The 19,819-nt window shown below is 41.8% G+C and overlaps 1 protein-coding gene across 1 annotated transcript in view; it reads right to left on the reverse strand.

Annotated features, from left to right (window-relative positions):
- Positions 1-19,819, reverse strand: part of PLPPR5 (phospholipid phosphatase related 5) — an 83,610-nt gene that overhangs the window by 15,766 nt on the left and 48,025 nt on the right. The gene's annotated exons all lie outside the window — the stretch shown is intronic.

The raw sequence follows: 19,819 nt of genomic DNA on the forward strand, positions 1-19,819 counted from the left end.
ATTTAAGCCTTGATTCATTTAATTGTATACATACCCCTGCAATTTAGACAGAAGTGCTCAAAGCAGCTGAAAATATTTATCAAATGGATACACTAAAAGTAATACACCTGAAACAAAACCGGACCAGCAGGAATACATATCTGATGTTGTCCTCAAATTCCTCCCTTTCTTTCTGGCTCCTTCCCACCAGGCAGTTAGTGGTAAATGACCCTGTGTATGGTGGGGACAATGACAGTCTAGCTGCATTAGGACCAGGTGGATGTTGTCTTCACCTGCTTCCTTTGTTATCTACCAACTTCCACCAGGCCACTGGTGATAAGAGAGAGATGATAGATGATGATAGATAGATAGATAGATGATAGATAGATGATAGATAGATGATAGATAGATGACAGATATAGATAGATGATGATAGATATAGATAGATGATAGATAGATGATAGATAGATAGATAGATAGATAGATGATAGATAGATGATAGATAGATAGATAGATAGATAGATAGATGATAGATAGATAGATGATAGATAGATGATAGATAGATAGATGATAGATAGATAGATGATAGGTAGATAGATAGATAGATAGATGAGAGATAGATATAGATAGATGAGAGACAGATATAGATAGATAGATAGATAGATAGATAGATAGATAGATAGATGATAGATAGATAGATAGATGATAGATAGATAGATAGATAGATAGATAGATAGATAGATAGATAGATATAGATAGATGATAGATAGATAGATAGATAGATAGATAGATAGATATGATAGATTAGATATAGATAGATAGATAGATAGATAGATAGATGATAGATAGATAGATAGATGATAGATAGATAGATAGATAGATAGATAGATGATAGATAGATATAGATGAGAGATAGATATAGATATATAGAGATAGGTGATAGATATAGATATAGATATAGATAGATAGATAGATGATTAGATAGAGAGAGAGATGATAGATAGATAGATGATAGATAGATGATAGATAGATAGATAGATAGATGATAGATAGATAGATAGATAGATAGATAGATAGATAGATAGAAACAGATAGATAGAAACAGATAGATAGAAACAGATAGATAGATAGATAGTTGATTAGAGAGAGAGATGATAGATAGATGGTAGATGATAGATAGATGGTAGGAGAAGGAACCATCCAGCAGGAGGAGATTGATGTATTTACCTGCTCTCACAGAGCAATTGTTGGTAAAATGCTGTTGTCAGAAAGGGGAGTCCAGCTTGAACAGGAGTAGGGAATCCATCTCTGCTTCCCTCACTTCCCTGTACCTTCCCACAGGGCAGCTGGTGGTAGATGGTCATGGGGGAGGAAGAGTGGAAAGCCCAGCAGAAACAAGTGCTTAGTGTTGTTTTGCCTGCCCCCCCTCTCCTTTGTGCACACAGTCGAAACAGCACCATGCACTCATCCAGTGTTCTGGGCTGAATAAGCTAACAAAGGGCCCTGACAGCAGCAAGAAAAATTGTGCCCACCACTTTCAGTGTTATTGGAGAGCTAATGCACTTCTGCCTCTTGCCTCTTCATGTTCACTAAGGGCAATTAATGCTAATCAACCTCATTGTGTGGAGAGGACATAAGCTGAAATGTCTCTATGGTTAATCAAGAAACATCTTTGCTCTTAACATTTCCAGCAAGCTGCAGACTAGCAAGTAATCTTGCTGCAGTCTATGGCTGCCATCCAACACTGGCGCACTTTTAAGTAAAATCAATGGACTGATTGCACATAACTCTGCATTAAACTGTGACTTAACATCTTTCTTCGCTGCCCAGTAAAATGTGTTCAACAGACTCAGGAATGAAACACAAACAACAAAACGCTACACTTTGAATTCCTGATGGCTCTCCACTGCTTCTAGTCACCGGATGCAAGAACCGCTCAGCAACAATGTCTGAAACCTGTTATCAGTGCAGGTTACATCTAAGAGGCAATCACCCAATTCATCCTGAAGATTAATCCTATGAAGAAAGTAATCTACACTGATCGGGAGCTCTACTGATCAAGGCTAGAGACAGACTATGGCTTTCTTTGGCATCTTGAAGGCAGTATGATAGCCACTCCTGGAAAACATTGTTCTGCAGTTTTGGGGGAGTTTCTGAAATGCCTGCAAAACCTATTTGACCAGAGATGGCAGTGGAACAAAGGAAAGGTGGGTGTGCACCAGGGGTAGCAAACATGCTGTGCTCCTGATCTTATGGACTACAACTCCTATCATCCTTGGTAATGCTGGTTGAAGCTGATGGAAGTTGTAGCCCAAAACATCTAAAGGGTGCCATGCTTGTTTCTCCTGGTATGCATCATCCTTCCCCATCACTGTAATCTCCATATGTTTTTGGACTACAACTCCCACCAAGCACTGCCAATAAAAAGGGATGGTGGGAGTTGCTGTCTAAAACATCTGGGGAGCACCAGATTAGGATAGGCTGATATACACCAAGGGAATCAATGACTTCATCATACTACAGTGAGGGGGGAAAGTATTTGATCCCCTGCTAAATTTGCACGTTTGCCCTCTGATGAAGAAATGACCAGTCCATAATTTTAATGGTAGGTTTATTGTAGCTGTAAGAGACAGAATAACAACGGGGAAAACCCCAGAAACCCAGAAGACAAAAGTCAGAAATTGATGTGCATTATAATGAGTGAAATAAGTATCTGATCCCCTATCAACCAGCCAGATGTCAGGCTACCTGGTATCTTTGCTGTATGTAACGAGCTGAGATTAGAAGCACCTGCTGTAAGGGAGAGGTCTTACCTGTAATCCCAGCTCATTACAGTACCTGTACAAAAAACACCTGTCAACAGAAGCAATCAAACCAGCATATTCCAAAGTAGCCACCATGACCAAGACCAAAGAGCTGTCCAAGGGTGTCTTGGACAAGACTGTAGGGACAAGACTGTAGACCTGCACAAGGCTGGACTGGGCTACAAGACTATTGCCAAGCAGCTTGGTGAGAAGGTGACAATAGTTGGTGCAATAATTTGCAAACGGAAGAAACACAAAATAACTGTCAACCTACCAATAAAATTATGGACTGGTCATTTCTTCGTCAGAGGGCAAACGGGCAAATTTAGCAGGGGATCAAATACTTTCTCCCCTCACTGTACTTCCAATTCTCTTTTTTAAAAACTAAGGTTTTTCTTCCTCCTCAAAGGGTCATAGCCAAGGCTAAATTAGAACTGGAAATCCAGGTCCATGATGCACTACCTGAAATTGAATTTATATGCTGACTAAATTTGTAAGCATCTCATTAAGTCGAAGCCCACACCACACAGCAAGTTTCCCCCCATGCTGTTGACAGATATTCTTGGTGGCAGTTTAAGAAGAAAGAGATAATATGGTTGGAACCATTCCTCATGGCAACTGCTTGCTACAAGGAGTAGCTCCTGTCCCTGCATGTAGACTATTTACTTTCATTGCCCGGCTAGTTTTTGCAAGGCTCTCTGTCTGCATATGTGCACACATGTGTCTGTCCATAATACACACTGGGATCCTTTGTGAAGGCTAAACTTCTAGTCCTTTACAGAATATGACACTTTAGTCATTTTGCTTAACGTACATTTCCATAAGCAAGAAAGAAAAAATAGTAGCAAACATTACATATGTTTTTTTCTTGAGAGAAAAACGCTGAAGCTCATCATCTGCTTGTGAATGTGCTCCTTTATGAATGGCAAGCTAACAAAAACAATTCTGCCTAACATAGAGAATAAACAATGACTTAAAAAGGCTGCATCTCTAATACTACTTTTCCTTCTTTCTCCCTGCAGTCGGGAATCAATGTTGTTTTTGCAGCTCTTCTTTTATTTCTGTTCCCCAAATTGCAGTGAATTCTCTCTTCTGTAGTAAGACAAGTTGCTATATTAGCATATAATACTGATGAACCGAGAAAGAATTCAGTTGCTCTTGTCTTTCTCACAGCATCTGTCTTCAAATACCAATAAATGTTCAGCTGCTCTTGGGGGGTATATTCCCCAAGGTCTGCATTTAACACAGACCCAAACCTTATGTGGCCATCCTACTGGCCAAAATTCAATGGTTTCTCCTGCAGCAAACTCAAAAGCACAGATGTTTGTCCTTAAAAAAACTTGGTGCATATCCCTGGAAGCCCATGGCTTCCTGCTAAATGTTTTCAAATGTACTATTATTATTATATAATTTATTATTCAGTGATTACCTATGTGTCAAGGTGATTTACAAACATACCATGAAAAGCTAAAAATGGTTTTTAGATGCAGTAGTAAAGATAGTATTAAGAACAATACAAAATGAATAAGCAGAGATTTTTAAATGTAGCTGAAAAAACTTGTCAAAATAAAGATGTCTTCAATGATTTCTGGGAAGTACAAATAGTGAGTGCCTTTTGTATGTCAGCAGGGATGCTGTCCCACAGAACAGAGGCAGCCACACCTAAAGCCCTGCTCTGAGTTACTGTATTTATGTGCCGCTATTCACACATTATGCTGAACCAGCAGGGGGGACAAAACACTTGCCACATAAAGTGTGGACTTGACTCTCAGCACAGGGAAGGCATTTTTGAAGGCGTGCCCTATATAATCCCCACTCCAGGCCTCCTTGTGGCCTCTTCCAAGGCCCTGTTCCCATGGCAACCATCCAGGCCTAAGATTGGGCTGCAGGAAAACTTGGTGAAAATGCATCCCGATCAGGAAGAAGTAAGTGGAGAGCTATGGCTGGTAGAGCCCAAATACAGCCTGGCCCTGCTGTGGTGGCTGCATCACATATGGAGGTAGGCCTGTGGGGTTGCTATGGCAACGGGGCCTAGGGAGTGGACTGTGAGGAGGCCTGGCAGGGAGATAGTTGGGGAAGGAGTGTTGAAATTCCATCCTGCTGGGCATACTTTCTTAACAAGCACCTTTCCTGTGGGGGAGGCATTTGCGAAGAAGCACCCTGCACAGAGTTGAACCCTCCTGCTCTTCGTCGGGGGTGAAGGAGGCGCATTTTTTCCAACCATACATTTAATTAGCATCTTGTTAAGCATTGGCCCTACCCCTGAATTGATTTGGGGTTGGATCTGAAGCAGATGGTCTCCAGGAGGGGCTTTGGGTTGGGCAGGGCTGGGAATAGCTTTCTGCAAAATCAGGCAAGGGCCTTTTAACTAACCAGCCTGCTGTTCTAGGGGTAGCCAAGCCAACCATGTTACAGGTCTTGTCAGAAGGCTCGGGTTGACAGAAAGTTTCGGTTCTGTTTCATTCCTGGATGAGCCAACATCTTCCCAAAGCTATTTTAGTAGAAGGGAACTTCAGCTAGCAGGGCTCACTTGGAGCTATCCAAGGTCCTGTTTTTTGTTAAGCAAACTTTTGACCATACTTTCCCAGCCTGGCCTGCTTTGACTTTCTACACCAGCCTTACTCAACCTTGAGTCCCCATAAGTTATTAAACTACAACTCCCATAATCCCTTACAACTGGCTATGCTGACGAGGAATGATGGGAGTTGTAGTCCAATAACACAGGAACCCAAGTCTGAGAAAGGCTAAACTACACCTTACCTGATGAACCTGACATGGCCTACTGTGACTCAACCTTGCTTATCTCAACTGGGCATTATCTTTTTTTACTTGACTTCACCACACGCTGCCTACTTTCCTTGTGAGCCTCAATAGCACACACAACAGGATAATCACCACCACCACAACAAAAAATTGTTCTAAATTAAACTGGCTTTTCACTTTCACACAAAATACCCTCAACCTTTACACATCATACTGAGAACACTCTAAAAGGTGCATTTTCCAAACTCATAAATCCTGTAAGATCAAGGCTTCCAACCGTATCTAAATAATAATAATAATAATAATAATAATAATAATAATAATAATAATAATAATATCAGTCTCATACCTATTGGTGATGCCAGTGAACAGTATCAAAATGTTCTTTATAGAATAGACTCATCTTATTAAAACAAAACTGCAAGAATTTAACAAAATAGGTTGGCATCTTTAAACACTACCCCTTTTAGTTGCTGCAATCCAAGACAGACATTGACAAACTAGAAAGGATACCAAGGAGAATTGCAAAGATACTGAAGAACAATAGTTATGCAACTGTGTATAGTTGAAATCACACAAGTGAAATGTGTGTAAGACGCAATCACACAGTAGTTGTTCTTCAACCTCTTTTGTCTCTTGTGTCTTGATTTTACTGTACATTGCTTAAGATACGTCTGTTAGAAGCAGTATATAAACAAATCAATAGCCAGCCATAGACTGAACATGTCTATGATTGATTGATTCATTGACTGGCAGCAATTAAAAATATGGAAAACTGGGAAGTGGTATGGCAGGGGAACCAAAACTTTGCAGGATTATGCAATGGATGCCCCTGAAAGGTATTGTGGGTTCCTCTTATTGTTTTAAATTGGTTATTAGTTTTACACCATGAATTTATATATAGGAAGTCACCTTGGGAGGGGTTTAAATGTAAAAGGCAACCTACAAGCAAATAAATCTGTGACCGCATTCAGTCAAAACTGATACTGTATTCATTTCACAGACTGTACTAACTCCTGCAGTACCATATTCTTGTTAAATCCTGCCCTCCAGTATTGTTGCCATTTTTAATCTTGGTCTTTCTTGAACTTGATTCTGATTGCACAGTGCTACAGAGGTTTTGTGTGCTGGCAGGGAGAGAAATAGAAACGAGAGCTTGTGTATCTGTCAAGAGAAAACATTTACAGAATGTTGAGGAAAAACTACACAACGCTTTTAGTAATGGAATTCAAATTCAAGCTCCCTGGTAAATAGAGGCTTCATAAACTCAGCAAGGATTGCCTAAACTTTGTTTAAAGTTATGTTGTTGGTTTTTTGAAATGTGGGGGAAATCACTGCTGTCATTTTGAGACATTCAAATAAAAAGCAAGACACATCGGGGGGGGGGGGGATCTACTTTCGATTTTATGAGCTATTTCAGGGGCAGGGAACTTTCAGTCTGAGGACCAAAGTCTAAGCCTCTCATTCAGCCCCTTGGGATTCTCCCCAGTCTTAACTCTTCACCAGCACTGCTCCATGTCTTTTCCCTGGGTGGAATTTGGAGTTGCTCACATGAAAGATTGCCACTTATTTTCCTCCCCTTTCTCTTTCCTACTTCTTGTACCTGCAAGGGCATTTTTTATTTATTCTTAATGCTTTTCTCCTTCCCCCACCCCTCCTTGTTTGTCAATCTGAGTGAACGCTTTTTTATTTAAAAAAAAAATCAAAGCAACACTCGCAACTGTAAGTAATTGAGTGTGGCACAGGGAAAGGGCAAGGGAAGGATTGAGCCATTCATGGGAGGGGGGAACCTGATAGAAATCATCCACTGACCACAATGCAGCAGTTTGGGGTCATTTATTTCTCCCCTTATCGAATTATCCCCCAATTGGGAAAATCCAAATTCAGTGGAGAAAATGTGTGAAATTGCAGCTCTCCACGGTGGGTGTCATGCTGATGATGTTCACTTAATGAGAACACAAGCAAACTGGGAATCCACAACATACTCCAGTGTGAACAAACCCTTAGTCTCCAGGCCCGTCTCCCTTTTAGGCCTTCTCTTCTAGAAACACTCTTGTTTGTCCATATCCATCTTAAATTACAGTGCACGGAAATAATACAACGTTCTTTAGAGATGAAATAATTATGTGAAATTGACTGTTTTTGCTTCGTGGGAATTCTCTTTTCCACAGTCTTACAATCGTTTCCCAACTTAGTATGCCACTGTTAGCGCCATGCTTGCAAACACTCTATTTGTATGGCCTCTAGAATTCCTGGATGAGTTCCTGCTTTTGAACCTCCGGATCCTTGAACTCTAGGTGATCCCAAGAGAAGTCTGGCTACAAAAAAATCAACCAGACTGACTCTGGATGCCTAGCTCTGCATTTTCTTTTCCCCCACTGCTGCTAACAGTAGAGTGTGTGCCATGAAGACTAGCTGAGATTGAAGGAAGTCTCTCCTTTTTACTTTATTTTTCAGTTTATCCTAATGCTACTGATTCCTGCACAGACAAAGCATAAGGAAGTCTCTCTCTCTCTCTCTCTCTCTCTCTCTCTCTCCCTCTCTCTCCAGCTTTCCTACTCCCACTACACCTCCTCCTTTCCCCTCCCTGAAGCAATCCACTGTACATTACAGCCTCTGTGGCTGACAGCCATATCACTTCTCATCCCCGCCCCTCCTTCCCTTCTCTGGAACAGCCTTCACAGTCAATTATTATACGACCACTTTGTTCTTCTCTCCCAATAAATCTCACTTCTTGGGAAAGCTCTGATCTTGTCTCTGTTGCCCCCCACCACTGTCCAAGGGCACTCTGCTTCTCAGATTTTGACCCAAAGTTAATGCAGCCTGTGATCCTGTGCATTTAATTAAATGTGCTTAAGTTTATGAGCCGATTCTATGGATAGACATGAACACCTCCTCTGGCAACAGAGCCAGGATTGCAGAATAGAACCCGGGACATTTCCCCTAGCACATTTGATCTAATTCCCCCCAGTCCTTTCTATTCCAGAAGAGGCTAGTCTCTGAACACACAGACGCAAATTGTGCATGCAATATACCTTTAAAGCACATTCAAAGCACATTATTTCCCTCAAAGTATTCTGGACACTGTAGTATACCCTTCATATAGATACAATTCCAGACCCTCCAAGTGTCCCTATTTTCCAGGGATGTCCCTGATTTAGAGAAGCTGTCCTGGTTTCTGATTTGATCCTGGAATGTCCTGCTTTTTCTTAAGATATCCCTGCTTTCATTAGAGAAATGTTAGAGGTTATGGAGTTGGAGAAATGTTAGAGGTTATTTGACTCCCGAGCCGTCTGAAGGCAATCCTGTATAGGGAAGTTATTTTTAACGTTTACTTTTTCATTATGTTTTTATATATGTTGGAAGCTGCCCAGAGTGGCCGGGGAAACCTAGTAAGATGTGTTGGGTATGAATAATGAAATTATCATTACAGAATAGGACGTCCCTATTTTTATCAGAGAAATGTTGAAGTGTATGTAATTCTAAGTACAGTGGTACCTCAGTTTACGAACGTAATCTGTTCTGGAAGTCCATTCTTAAACCAAAACCATTCTTAAAACGAGGCACGCTTTCCCTAATGAGGCCTCCCACCGCTGGTGCCCTTCCACCGTTCAGATTCCATTCTTAGACCAAGGTAATGCTCTCAAACCAAGACACTATTTCCGGTTTTGCGGAGTTTGTAAACCAAATTGTTCTTAAACCAGACTGTTCTTAAACTGAGGTACCACTGTACCTCTTAACAAACTATGGCACCCAGAATTCTTTGAGGGAAACACTGTGCTTTGAATGTGCCTTAGGGCTTAGCCAGCCTTAGTCTGCAGGTATGTACAGTGGCACATATACCAAACAAGCATACTAACAACACCATGACTATAATGCAGAAGTTCCTTAATTTTACTTCTCCACAATAGCACACTTCTATACAAGTCTACTTGGAAGTCACCCTCACTAAATTCAGTGGGTATAAAGTAAACATCCTTACTGGGAACAAGCTCCATTTAATATGCCTAGGGTAAAGGACCCCTAGATGGTTAAGTCCAGTCAAAGGTGACTATGGGGTTGCGGTACTCATCTCACCTTCAGGGAGCTGGCATTTGTCCACAGACAGCTTTCCAGGTCATGTGACCAGCATGACTAAACCACTTCTGGTGCAACGGAACACCGTGATGGAGACCAGAGCACACAGAAACACTGTTTACCTTTCCGCTGCATTGGTACCTATTTATCTACTTGAACTGGCGTGCTTTCAAACTGCTAGGTTGGCAGGAGCTGGGACCAAACAATGGGAGCTCACCCCATCAAAGGGATTCGAATCACCAACCTTCTGATCAGCAAGCCCAAGAGGCTCAGTGGTTTAGACCACAGCACCACCCATGTCCTACCTTACCTTAAAAGGTAAAGGTAAAGGGACCCCTGACCATTAGGTCCAGTCGTGACCGACTCTGGGGTTGCAGCGCTCATCTTGCTTTATTGGCCGAGGGAGCCGGCGTACAGCTGCCAGATCATGGGGCCAGCATGACCAAGCCACTTCTGGTGAACCAGAGCAGTGCACGGAAACGCCGTTTACCATCCCGCCGGAGCAGTACCTATTTATCTACTTGCACTTTGACGTGTTTTTGAACTGCTAGGTTGGCAGGAGCAGGGACCGAGCAATGGGAGCTCACCCTGTCACGGGGATTTGAACTGCCGACTATCTGATCGGCAAGTCCTGGGCTCTGTGATTTAACTCACAGCGCCACCCGCGTCCCTTACCTTACCTTACCTTTACCTTAATATGCCTAGCATGACAGGTACAGCCTAGAGTAGATGACTGTACCAAGAACCAAGGATAATCCTTCAGTGGACCTACAGAAGTCATCTGCTCAGAGAAATCCACATTATGCTGCTCTGGAGTTGCTAGGCAGCCATTATCTTTTTCTAACTGTTCACACTCTTCCACCTCAGGCAACAAAATATTATGGGCCAGTCCTGTTGGCCAGAGGCAAAGGGAGAAAACAAAGGGAGGAACATGCTAAGCATGTTGCTGAAATTGCTTGGAAAATTATATGCACAAACATACATACAAACATACATTCATGAGGGGTTTTATTTTTTAAAAAAACCACACTAAATAAAATTCAAAATTCTTAAATAAGAAAAAAACAAAGCACAAAAAAACAATTCTTTTTATAATTGGGTCAAACGGTCCAATTTAACAAATATCAGAGAGGAGGGAATATTTTATTATAGCAGCCTCTTATGATGATAAATGCACAATAAATGATCATCTCCCAGCCCATGGCATGGTAATAAATAAATCCATTCTTTCACCCTAGACATATTAAATCTTTTTTGTAAAGTTAGACAAAACAATTGGTTGTCATAATTATGTAATAACATGGTAATTTGTGGTAAACTCCACTAGAGGTCAGGAATAATCATCTTCACCGTTACACATACTGGAAGATGAAAGGTAAACGAATCTTGCTGAGAAAATGGCTTGTGGAAAACATAACTAGAAAAATGCATTTAAAATTTTGATATTACAGGTTCATAGTGCAGCAGGTCAGTACAAATCAAGGCTATTTAAAGCAGCAACAAAGAAAAGAAAAGGCCAGAATAGTTGGCTGGGTTTCATTATGGAACATTTTGAGTTCTGGACTAGGCGTGAGAGTCATTGGCTGACAATGGGTAACTATTTCTCTAATAGTTGGTGTGAGGGTAAAACAAAGAGGAGGAGGAAAGAGATCAAGCTGTGCTGCCTTGAGCAACTGGGAGGAAAACATGATATATGAATGGAAAGGAAGGAAGGCACCAATGTTGCTAACTTCTTGGTTAACCTAACCACTAAAATGTGTTTAAAATTTGACACCTAAAGAGAGCATTTACACTACCTAGGAGTGTACACTTTGTATAATTTTTGAGTCGTATCCAATAATAATTCTACTTAGAGCAGACCCAGCAAAACTGATATGAGCATAACAAATTTGAAGTGGACGACCAAGTGAATATCATGTATTTTTGTCTGGCTTTGATAATTTTGTGGCACACAACATTGCAAGATTTGCGACTGCTGCTCAAAAGCCGAGAAGGTACATTAAGGGTAATATGGTGGACTGTAAAGATCTGATCAGCAATGAATTTGAGAAACTTATTTGTCTCAGCTTGTTTTTTTCTAATATACATATGCACTAATTGGGTTATACTGCCTTATAATGGTGTCTCTATGTATATTTTGTATAGCTTGTATAGTATGTATATATTTCCTTTTTAGTGGTGGTTGAAATGACCAAGATGGTAGTAACCAACAAATAAATTCAGTGCAGTAAGAGACAAAGAAACTTGGGGAATTTAATTTCAAAGGTTCTACTCTGGCAGAACTTAGTTGGTGCTAACCTTATATAAATGTTGCACCCTTACTCCTTTTAGAAAATGGTGTGTCGCTTATTGAACATCTAAGATCTTTGCTGATTTTGTGTGCCTATCAGGGAATCTTATCCCTTCCACAGTGAGATGCCAAGAAGCAGATAAACAAGAAGAGTTCTTACCAAGTAGTTTATTCAATATTCACAGAGAGACACGAAGGAATGCGGTCTCTCTTAGATAATGGCGTTGCTCCAAGTAAAGTCCCACCCCCACCCCCAGTCACTCCTATTCTACGTCACCCCTGCACTGCATGATCTGTGCTTTCTGCCTCTGAGCTTTCTGTTCTACTGCTCTCAATGTTTGCCAGGACCTGGAGGGGGTGTGTGTCTGGCATGCTTTCCAAAGACACTGAGTATGTCAGCTGTCCCTTTCCTGGTCCTTCTTCTTCCTGCTCTCCCTCTCTCAATATTCCTCAGCTTCTCCCCTCTGCAGCCTCTGAACTATGACCTTCTGCAAACCGCTGTTCTAAATCTATACTGTCCTCCTCTTCTCAGGAAGCTGCAGGAAGAGGGGAGTGTTCCCACCATTCCTCCTCAGTCCAGCCCCTGACAGTGCCAGAATGAGAAGCTAGTAGTTACTGGGTAGAATCATTTCCTTTCATAGGTTGAAAAGCAAATAAAGGGTCAGGATACATATTTTGAGAACGAAGCAAACTGAATAGCTCAGGTAGCTATAAAAATAAAAGGGCACAAGCTCACTGGCATGGGTAGAGTCCTCCTCCTAGTGATAATTAAGGAGGGCATCTCCTGGAACCAGGAACTAGAGATAGAGTCCTGTGCATGTGATGACATGTCCCTGACATGTCAAGTTCCACCAGCAATATAGTACAGTCATACCTCGGGATAAATACGCTTCAGGTTGAGCGCATTCAGGTTGCGCTCCGCGGTGACCCAGGAGTAATGGAGTGCGTTACTTCCAGGTTTCGCCACTCGCGCATGCGCAGATGGTCAAAATGACGTCACACGCATGTGCGGAAGTGGCGAAAGGCGACCCGCGCACGCGCAGATGCACTGTCTCATCTTACATTATGTTCAGGATGCGAACGGGGCTCCGGAACGGATCCCGTTCGCATCCCGAGGTACCACTGTATATTACCTCATCTCCCATATTTCCAATGCTTGCTTCCAGTAATGTATTGCCCATGTTTCTTTGCGCAACCCCCCCCCCCCCCATTCAGCTTTTGTCTAAGGGAGATGGGTTTAGTTCAAGGAAATAAAGTGCTTTTATAATTCAGGTTTAATTTTAACCAAACTGTGTTTGTTTGTTTTTTGAAAAAAGGAACTTTTACTTTAAACACTTTACAGTGGTACCTCTGCTTAAGAACTTAATTTGTTCCGGAGGTCCGCTCTTAACCTGAAACTGTTCTTAACCTGAAGCACCACTTTAGCTAATAGGGCCTCCCGCTGCTGCCGCACCACCAGAGCACAATTTCTGTTCTCATCCTGAAGCAAAGTTCTTAACCCAAGGTACTATTTCTGGGTTAGCAGAGTCTGTAATCTGAAGCATCTATAACCTGAAGTGTCTGTAACCCGAGGTACCACTGTATTATTATTATTATTATTAAAAAATCTCTCATATTATTTTATTTCTGAAAAACCACAAAGTTTTATCTTCCATATATGCTTCCATCTGCAGAACTGGCACTATAACAAGTTCCATATAATGTTCATTTCTGCAGTTGCAACAAATCAATCTTTTGGTGTGGCAGCACCTATTTTCTGGAACTGACTTTACTGTACTGTGTTCGACACCTGTTAAAAGCTTATATGTTTAGGCAAGCCTCCCCAGACACATGTTTAAAAAATTATTATTATTATTTTTAAAAAACTTGGTTTTATATTGTGATGCTTTTCTTACATCTTTTAGCTTCTTGAAATCTGTTGATTGTATCAGCAATTTCTTATGATTTTTTTTCCTCTTATGTTATGTAAAATGCTTAGAGGGCTTTTTTCTTTAAAAAAAGTGTGTGTGTGTGTGTATAGTTATATATATATATATTGTTTATATATTATATATTATATATTATATTGTTAAATATATATATATTGTTAAATAAAATAAAAGAGGGAGGGAGGGAGTGGGCAAGCATAGTGCGCCCTTGCAAGGCGCAAGCAGTGCTTTTTTCTCGGGGGATACAGGGGTAAGCATACCCTCAAACATTTTGTGAATCTCAGTTTGGCATCATTGAGGGACAGTATTTCAATATGAGTAGGAAAATGAGCACTGTCCAGGAGTAAAATGCACTGTACTGGCAGCGGCTGGGGAGCTAATATATTGCCAGCTCAGAAATTCTGAAACCGTTGTTGCGATCTGAACTTCAAACCTATTTCAAACAATGTGCCGTTATATCGCCCAGCAATGGTGTACCAAACATGCAAAGGGAATTCCAGACTGATTTCAAAACTAGCAAGAATTCTGGAGCAGGCATTAGAGTGGAGCTAGAAGTTATGGCAGATGAGTGCCGGGGGCTGCTGCTTAAAACAGAAACCCACTCCCTTCCTTTTTCCATAGCACCTAGCATAGCTGTTAACATTTCCCTTTTTTTAAGGGAAATTCCCTTATTCCGAATAGGATTCCTCTCAAGAAAAGGGAAAAGTTGACAGCTATGACACCTAGTGATACTCAAGGTTTAACACCCTCGTACTATTACACTTCCTTATCCACAAATGGTCACCAATGAAGCAGATCAGCAGCAAGGCAACTTTGCAGTATGAGGGCATCCCATCACATTCTGAGCATCTTGCCTTTGCGAGGGGAGGAGATATGGGGCTGCTGGTTTCAGTCCAGAGTCTTATAACTGTAATATCTAGCCTTAATCTACAGCCTTCCTGTTTTATACAGACACATGCAACAACCACACACTTAAAATCTCTGTTTTAGCTGCTCTGAGGTTAAATCTACACACATATAAAAAAAAACCCGTGAAAATGCTTTTTAAAAAAAAAAAAATCGAAAAATATATTGAATTTGGCATAGCTCACTTTTGCCATCTAATGGCACAATTGTGTACTGCACTTTACAACACATTCAAAACGTTTTATTTGCAGCTGTATAACTGAGTCCTCATCAGATTCATCAAAATTCACAAAGACCTTCCGGGCAGGCTGAGCACAATGTAAGGATGAACAACACCAGAACAACTTCCTTTCCTGAAAGCCCTTATATCCAGTTCCTGCCAAGGAAAAAGATAATAAGTACAAGAGACAGGGCAGGTCAAGAAAGTGGGTGTAAATAAAAATAGAAGGAGGAAGAGCTGAATTTCACAGGTTTCAAACTGAACAGCCAATTATTGTGACTGCAGGCTTAGTTTTTCATTAAATAAAAATCTCGGGTTCTTGATCAATATAGTAATCACTGTATTATTGTGACTCTACAGATACGACTTCAGGGTTGCAAGTAGGACAGCTAAGCTTGTTTTCTCCTCTTCTTCCTTTTACTCTAAACAAAAGCTGTAAGCTTCTGCACAGCCAAGCTGTTTAAATCCGACTGACTTCAACAGGATTTAAGCAGCCTAAAGGTTGGACTAGGCATCTGGTGGGAGATGAGAGAATACGAATTGGGTATCCACCTAATACCTTGAAAAGTGGCAAAGGCAGGCATGATTTAGAAGGATGAAGGGGCAAGCTGGCACCTTCATTATACAACTTTCGGCGCCAGATGGAAGCGTTGCTCTTCAACCAGGCCTTTAATAATAATAATAATTTTATTATTTGTACCCTGTCCCTCTGACTCGGTTGCCCCAGCCACTCTGGGCAGCTTCCAGCATAAACAAAGGCATAATAAAACATTAAAAACCAGCCTCTACAGTGCTGCCTTCAGATGTCTTCTAAAGGTTGTATAGTTACTTCTTTCCTTGACATCTGATGGGAGGGTGTTCCACAGAGCGGGTGCCACTACCGAGAAGGCCCTCTGCCTGCTTCCCTGTAACCTCACTTCTGACAGTGAGGGAACTGCCAGAAGGCCCTTAGAGCTGGACCTCAGTGTCTGGGCTGATTAACATCTTCTACCCCTTTAAATGTACTTTTTATTTTTTGCGGGGGGGGGGAGGTTTACTGGTTTGTGGGTTTTGTTCTTGCTTTTATCATGTATTTTGTCATTTTATATACAGTGGTACCTCGGGTTACATACGCTTCAGGTTACAGACTCCGCTAACCCAGAAATAGTGCTTCAGGTTAAGAACTTTGCTTTAGGATGAGAACAGAAATCATGTTCTCGTGGTGCAGCAGCAGTGGGAGGCCCCATTAGCTAAAGTGGTGCTTCAGGTTAAGAACAGTTTCAGGTTAAGAACGGACCTCTGGAACGAATTAAGATTTACATCTTCCTAGCACCTTAAAGGATAAAACTTCACTGCAAGGCAAGTGATAAATCTCCCTGAAACTGACCCAGCCTAATTATATTTGTTTATTACACAGATTACCAGAAGACAACAATGAGCTGAACTTTTCCTGTGCAACGCAAAGCCCACATCAAGGTAAGAAAACAAACACTGCTAATGAATAATGAACGTTGCTTCGCTTTGTATCTCAAAAAAGTACCTGTATGCCAAGGGCTCAGATGCTTCATTATCAATTTAGTTTTTCATTTAATGAAGTATTTATGAAATGCACACAACTCAGATTTTAGATTTCTGACCACGCAAGCAGTATTACCATAAGAAAAACAGTAAATGACAATGACTGTGTTTGCATGTAATGCTCAACTGAAGTTGAGTATTAAGAGGACATGAGGCAATGTGGATTCCTGTACTTCCCTCTTCCCCCTTTCGCTTCTATAGTCCATTAACCATGGTTGCTCACTACATAAGAACCTTACACAAAACTGTGGTTAATGTTAGTTGTGATTTAGCACAGTGGCGCTGCTAGGAATGGATTTGGGGACCAAATTCTGCGACCTCTGGAGCTTCCACACTCAGAGAGAGATGACCAGAGTTTCCCCGCTCTCATTTCTTCTTCTGGATTGAGCCAAGGTCGGGTGTCCAACCTTGCTGCTAACCTCCCAAGGGAAACCATTGCTGTTTTTAAAACACCAGAAGGAAAATGCACTTTCAAATCCAAGTGACACTTTTATTGATAACTTGACAAGAGATAACTTGGATGGTCAGCTGCTGTTTTGATAATGGAGCTGCAAAGAAGTGTTGGGATACTGCCAGGGAGTCGGAGGCATCAGGCAGGCCCCCAAGGCTAATCCAGTTGCAGGTAGTTCCAAGGGTGGAACAGGTGATACGGGGTATACTGTGTGTATGACATCTGTATGGTTGTTGCAGTTACACTGATGACTGCAAAACAGAGCATGAATTGGGGGAGGATGTTAGAATTCCTGATCTATGATTGCGGTCATGGGATTTTTGTCTATCACATAACGGTATATGTTTTGACTCCACAGAGTGGGAAGTGACGGAAATAGGATGTTTGTGTTACTGTGTTCCATGAAGTGGAACTATTGTCCTTTGTTTTTTTTCTTTTTGCTGTCTGACGCTGAGACAGCCATGTTGCAGTGCTCCATGTGTGTTTATATGTAAATAAAGTAGATTAGCCAAAATGCTGAGTCGCTGAGGTCTGTCACACGCAAGTTGCGCAAACTCTGCAGATCCCTAAGTGTGCCGGTGTCAGTTGGCATCAGTCGCTGTGACGTTTGGGCTGAAGAAAGCTTATGAAGCTCCCGAGCGATCGACCAGGAGGGAGGGAACATGCCAGTCAGGCATGTGTCTCTGCCAGGGTCCTACTCGAGTGTAGGCTGAACTCCTGACAATAAGTGGAAAGGGAACTATAGTATGTGACTACAGAGTGCAGTTGCTTTCCCACTCCCTTCAGGCTCCATTTTTAAATCACCAACAGGCCTGGCCAGCTCTCCCAGCCCTGGAGGAGAGCGTGACTGCCAAACAAAGAAGCAGGAAGTGTAGCATCAGGGGAGAAATCATGGTAATAGCTGGGGGTGACCTCTAAATCCAAGGATGTGCCTAGTTTAGGGAAACCAACAGACCTCAAATTGTGGTTAATGATTCTGGCTAGTTTTCCTAGACCATAGTTCACCCTAACCACAGTTGTCAAATAACCAGTAACTATGGTTAGTTGAAAACTGAAGACAAAGCTTTCAGGCTCCTTGCAGGCATGCAGGACAAGGGGAAGGGTGAACACATGAGCTTATGCTTAAAAGGCTAAACTGTGGTTTAGCATTACGTGTCAACCAGACTATAGCCATAAGGAAACTAACCCTCAAAGGATAACCTCAAATTTCTTCCATTTCTTTCCCCCATCCAAAGCTTTATGTGGGTACAAACATCTTCATTGTACAAAGCTGACATGATTGTAGGGCAGGGTTGCACTGAGGTCTGAGATTCACATTTTGTGCGGCAGTAATATTTGGGTATTTTCTGAAGAATACAGGAAGAGCCGCCCCCGCTGGATCGGGGCAAAGGCCCACCTAGTCAAGCATAGTGTTGTCACAGTGACCAAGCAGATGCCAATGGGAAGCTCACGAGCAAAACCTGAATGCAACAGCACTCTTCGCACTTGTGATCCCCAGCAACTGGTATTCTTAGAAGAACACTTTATTTGTGCAGATACAGTTTGCTGGTGTGCAGCAAACATGGCTCCTGTGTATACAACTGATTGGCTTTGGGAAGTATGTCGTGGGATGAAGTATTGAGGCTCTATTTGAACTTGCTAGACATGGAGATAACCTGTAACCACAACACAGGAACATAGGAAGTTGACTTACACCAAGTCAGATGACTGCGCTATCTTGCTCAGTATAGTCCACACTGACTGGCAGTGACTCTCTGGGGTTTCAGACAGGGTTGTTTTCCAACCAGACCTGGAGATTAGACCTGGTTCTTCTGCATGCAAACCAGATGCTGAGCTACAGCCCTTACATAGAGTTAAAGGGAGGGAATCTTTTAATTATCACTTGTTACCTGAAAAAAATACAAGAGCTTTTGCTTTTCAACTCTAGCTTGGCTTAAAAGGAAACAGGTATGAATTTAGGCAGAGGGAAAACCAATTACAGTGGTACTCGGGTTAAGTACTTAATTCGTTCCAGAGGTCCATTCTTATTCTTAACCTGAAACTGTTCTTAACCTGAAGCGCCACTTTAGCTAATGGGGCCTCCTGCTTCTGCCACGCCGTCAGAGCACGATTTCTGTTCTCATCCTGAAGCAAAGTTCTTAACCCGAGGTACTATTTCTGGGTTAGCGGAGTCTGTAACCTGAAGTGTCTGTAACCCGAGGTACCAGTGTACATCAAGCAAGTAAAATGCCTATATCTATCATCTAATCATCTGTCTAACATCTATCTATATCTATCTATATCTATCTATCTATCATCTATCATCATCTATCATCTATCTATCTATCATCTATCTATATCATCTACCTACCTATCTATCTATCTATCATCTATCTATCTATCATCTATCATCTATCTATCATCTATCGTATCTATCTATCTTTAATGTATAGCCCGACTTCCAAGCAGTCCCCACGATGGCATTTCCTCCAAATGTTTTCTACGGGACCACCTCCTCCTTGTTTGCATTTATATTCAGCCAGCAGCTATTCATCACCCAGCCACAGAGCAAGCTGTTGGGAAGCAGAGAGGTGCGGTGGGGGGGGAGTGAGCTGAAAGACTGTGCCATCTGGAAGCGAGGGAGAAAGCAGCGTCACCATCATACCGCTGAAGCTGCAGCCTCCTGCAGTGCCCCCACACATATGTGAGATAAGGGAAAGTATGCAGAAGGACTTCATGCACAACTGGAATTGGAGGGCAGGAGATCAATCGCTCAACGCTGTTAACCAATTAGTGTCGTGCCTTCTGCTCTTGTCCAGAATTGCAGCCTCGGCCATTTTTCATAGTCAGAAAAGCAGTTAATAG

Source organism: Podarcis raffonei, chromosome 6, assembly GCF_027172205.1.
Source record: "Podarcis raffonei isolate rPodRaf1 chromosome 6, rPodRaf1.pri, whole genome shotgun sequence".
Lineage (NCBI taxonomy): Eukaryota > Metazoa > Chordata > Lepidosauria > Squamata > Lacertidae > Podarcis > Podarcis raffonei.